Below are 5,082 nucleotides of genomic sequence, written 5' to 3' on the forward strand. Positions count from 1 at the left end.
TTTAATGGGCTGCAGCTTGGTTCTTATGCTGGCTTCTCACTTCAAGCACAGTACTTTGGTGGTGTGAGGGATTCCAGGTCACTGTGCCCACAGTTCCTTGCAGAAGACAGCACCCCACAGCCCACCCACCTGCCCTTCTCAGACACTCCTGCCCAAGGAAACTGGCACCACCTCGCAAACAACTTTCTCTCTGAACACTCAAAGCAAGCCAGTAGGAACTTCCCAACCTTACTGTATGTACAAACCTTGCTGTTAGCAGCAGGTTGGACTCTCAGGCCTCCTGAATCGAATCTGTCACAAGCTGAAGGAACACTTTAGTCTAGAACCACAGCTAGTATTAACAACAAAAAAATATTACCAGAAACCAAATGCTACTGCTAAAAATACCCTGTAATCCCTTCGCTTTTGCAGAAGACAAAGACAACTCACAGAAATGAGCATTAGTCATGGGCTCATAGCTCCCATCCTGCAAACAGCTGAGGCGTTCATATCTGAATTTTAGCAACTATTTTACATTTGAATCATGGCATTTCTTTTCTTTCTGGAGAACCATGGATTGCTACTTCATATACCAAAGATCAACTTCAAAACACTACTGAAAATCATTGGACACTGTGTTAACCAATCAGCCTTACCTAATGACTCACAGTCTAAGGCAGGGTAAGTACCTTTGTCATAGCTGAACCTGTAAGGAGCGTTACAGGTTGAGCAGCTCAGTGCCAGTCAACCTAGGAAGGCCATGGCAACCCCTGACAACAGCACCACACACATTCAAGCCATGAAAGAGGAGTGCTTCGCTGCACACGGTAATGCCACAGATTTTATCCTCCATGCCTATTTCTTAATTGTGCCTTTGTTCCTGAGCAGAATGTCCCACACCTGCCGCTCTCTAATCACAGCACACAGTGGCAGTTTCCTGCACTGTTTTTCACACCTGCTCTAAAGAAACTTGATCTGACATTCTTCTTTTTCTTCCAGCATACAAACTGAACGCCAGAATATTCCTCTGCTCTAGGAAAGTACGACCTGTGGATGTTTTCCTGTAGCAACATGTTTGACACACTCACACAGAGCAGCACACTTACCACACAAAAACTTTGTGGGAGAAATCCGGGAGCAGTGTGCCACACAGCTAAGCTGGCTTAACAGCTGCCAGCAGAGGAGATCCCATGCTGTCCTCCTTGCAGGGGCACTCAGCTGACTGCTAACAAGCCACTACACGAGGGGAAGCTCTGCACTCCCCCCCTAAGGACAACCTGCTGCTCAGATCCTTGGGCTGCTTCATCTGTTACAGCGTGCTGCTGAATGCTGTCATCAAGCTATAAAGCAGGCTCTGCCAGTCCAGCTGACGAAGGGCAAACGTGAAAACCCTCAAACACTGAGAGCAGCAAGGCACACACTCCTTAGGAAACTTCCTGCGGCTCCAAACTACGTGCTCACGTGCTTCCAGAACCTGTCTGGTCTGATGCTTCACTTTCCAGCGGGTTCATTACAGACAACACAAGCTTCTAACAAATTCATGTGGAACTTAACATTTTCAGCAGAGGCCCAAGAACTTGCCTCTGTGCTCAGGCTTCTTTGCTCACCCTGCTCTGAAACCGGTGAGTCTGCTCTGGCTAATAGAACAGCGCAAGGAGGTGGAGACAGGTTTCATTCCATGCTCAGAAGTGCCTGCCTGCAGCATGTATGAGCAGCACAGTCACTTAAACAAGAAACAACACGTTCAACAACCCTGTTTCAGGCTTGCTCCATTCCAGGCTTCCTGCTTCCCTTGCCTTCTGGCTCACTGCCCCACAAATCAGATATTTCAGTTACCAATCTTCAAAATGAACTCCAATATCTATCTTTGCAATGAAGCTCAACCTCTAAGTACTTACAGCTTTTCTCTAAGCTGACCAAGTTCTGTGATAAGGAACTTAGAAAGAACTGCACTTGTTTGGCAAAGTATAAATCTGCACATAAAGACTAAGACACTAAGATACTTCCAAACCAAACTTAGTCATAACAAAATTTCAAGCAACTACTTAATCACAGCTCTGTCCACCCACGATTGCATCAAATGAAACTGGTAACATTTGACTGCAATTAAAAACATGGCCAACAGAAATCCAGCATTTTAATGACTTAACACTAAGTGAAGGACTTACAAACACAGCAGTGAATTGCTTTCTGACACCCTCCAGGAACCAGTCTGTAAAACCACGCGCGTGTTCCTGGAAACAAGGCATGCCATCCCTTTCTTACTTACACCAAGCGGTTCTGCAGAGCTCCCCACGTTATTGCTGCTGGCAGACACGTACGTGACATGCTCAGAAAGCCATCAGAGGACCTGTGCCAGCATTTCCTCCATCCTGCAGGCACCAGAACCACACAGATGCTCCACTCTCCTCCTCTCCTATGACTAAAACCCAACTGTGTGAATTTCGTTGCTGTTTGCAGCCACAGGAATGGAGGAGGTGGCCCGCTGAAGTAATTGCTGTTTTAATTCCAGAAATGCTGATATCTGCAAACAGGTGGCAGCCTTCTGAAAGCCTCTGACAACATCATTCCTTTCTCTCTTAGCTCTGTGAACCAGCTCCACCCCAGGCATGCTGCATGACCCAGGTCTCCACTCACATCAAGCAGTGGATGGGACATCACTCACCAGCACTGTCCTTGGACAAAAAGTGCCATATTTTTGCTACAGCAAAGGTTTAGATATATGCTGCTTTTCCAAATGAGCTGCTTTTCACACTGTGACACCCATCTCCCAAATATGCCACTCAGCATTTCCAATACTACCCAATTTTTAATCTAAACCTTAGAAGTGCAATAACAGAAGTTCCTACACTTGGAGTCTCCGCAGGTGGCACTGGAGAGTGGAGGAGCTCAGAACCTCGCCCTGCACTTGCTAAGGAACCCATCACCCCCCTTCCTCTTGACAAGTTGCCAGATCAAGCAGCATAGCTTTAGCCAGCAAGGTCTCAAGGTGAGCAGAATTCCAAACATGGACTCTTAATTCATCTCTCTCGTTCTTACAATATTTTTACAGTGAAAACGACATCCAAAAGAGCATGAAGTTGACCATTTCTCTGCAAATAATAATCGTTTCTCCAAAGCACAGGACTTCCCCTAGTGTTACACGAGATCACTTGAGATTTCATACCACTTAACAGCTGCTATTTCAGAGTGAAAACAAAAGCTGCTAAAAATAACTTCCAGCAGTGCTATTCACAAGTGTCAGTCAGCAGCAACCCCTGCAGTTACTATCCAAGCACAGTGCTCATCATCTGTCCTGCACCTTCCTATTGATCTGCATCTTCAACAAGCACAAGCAACAGTTGCCATTTATTTTCATAACAATCCTCACAGTGAAGAGGAAAACGAGCAAAATGAGACTGCACAACCAGCATACATGCTGTGTTTTTCAGCCAAATTAGAGCTCTAAAAACTTATTAGTCAGAGCCCTAAGAACAAACAGGGCTTACGGATCAGAAACCGCCTGCTCGCTCATAGATGTTAAAGGCTGCACAGGTACATCCACAGCTCTGTTTTGTTCCCAGTGGATCTCCATGGGGTACATATATCAGCACCGAAGTTTTATGTCATACAAGCAAATCTTTAACTTGCATTGTTTTCCTGGAGCACCGAAGCTTTAGCCTTATCTAAGCCAAACATTACGCATTTACGAGAATGCCTGTAATGCCTTCACTTCTGAAGCAACAGGAGAGAAACACCATAAAATATTTAAAAATCCCAGCAGAGGACAATTAACAGATACCAAAACTGAGCAACCGTTTCTAGATGGGATGCTAAGATGTCTGTGTTTGTAACTACAGAGGAAGGAAAGCCCACGAAGTCCTGTTTTGTTTACACATGGGTATAAGACTTGGGTAGGACTACACACTTTCATTTCCAGCACGAAGAGCAGGAAAAGCATTCAGAACAGGAATAGTTTACAAAGCAAGGGATAAAAAAGAACTGCTTTGCTGAGTAAATCACTGAGTAACGCATGGTCTGTACTGAGCTCTCCAACCCAGTGGAGGAAAGAGGCTGTACTTTTTCCCCACCCAAACTTGATGCACCACATTTATTTACAGCACTGCCACAGACATTAATTAACTTTAAAAACTGACAATAAAAAAAAGCTATTTTAGTCGTTTTTAAAATCAACACAACCAGAAAATTAGCCTGCAGTCATGCTGCCCACCATCAATTAATTACAGGACTATAAAAAGCTCTGTCAGATGATCAAGCACTCAGTACACTCATGTTCATACTGCTCAAAACCCTGCACACTGAGAGCAGGCAGAACAAATTTGCTGCATGAGTTAAGTTTATCTTTCTAACAGCTGTCTGCTTGAGGACTCAAAGTCTTGTTGAAAAAATACAAAAGCACACACAAGTAACTTGAAGGTTAATCCACCACATTCAATGACAGAGACAGCAGCAAGGCCATCCAGTGACACTTACAGCCCTCTGTCATCCACAGAGGTTTGCTGTGACACCAATTATGCTTGGCCTACACTGGGATTTTTGTTTCTACCAAGGGGGAAAAAAATCCCGTGGAACTGCACAAGCCACGCCTTGTTCAGCTGCCCTGAGCTCTGGCATCCAGCAAGAGAGAAAGAATGCCTCTGGGTCAACGGCAACACATGGCAGAGAGCACTGAGAAGCAGCAAACACAGCTCCTTCCCCATCACAGTTCCAGAGCTTATGCTGAAATCCAACAGGTAAGCTTAGTCCTGGCTGACCCTAAGAAGTTCTTTCTAACTAATATATTAATATATTAAGGACCATCACATTCAGAGTGCTGCAGGCATAGCAGTCATTTACAGATGAGTATGATGTTAATTAGTTGGGTTTCAATTGCTTTCTCAGCCTCTTGCAGCCAGGAACCTCGCCAGACAGGAGCCATGCGAACAGCAAAGCGCTCTGCTCACACGCGTTTACGGTTTGATCGGAGCGTAACAGATTTCACTTCGTTGTGCAGCAGAAGGCAGATCTAGCGATATAAGTTCGTTACTTCGCCGCTTCCACGCTAGAGGTTTCACGCGGCACGAGCCGCCTCCCGCCGTTCCGCCCATACCCGCCGTTCCGCCC

The sequence above is a fragment of the Meleagris gallopavo genome, chromosome 16 (assembly GCF_000146605.3).
Source record: "Meleagris gallopavo isolate NT-WF06-2002-E0010 breed Aviagen turkey brand Nicholas breeding stock chromosome 16, Turkey_5.1, whole genome shotgun sequence".
Classification (NCBI taxonomy): domain Eukaryota; kingdom Metazoa; phylum Chordata; class Aves; order Galliformes; family Phasianidae; genus Meleagris; species Meleagris gallopavo.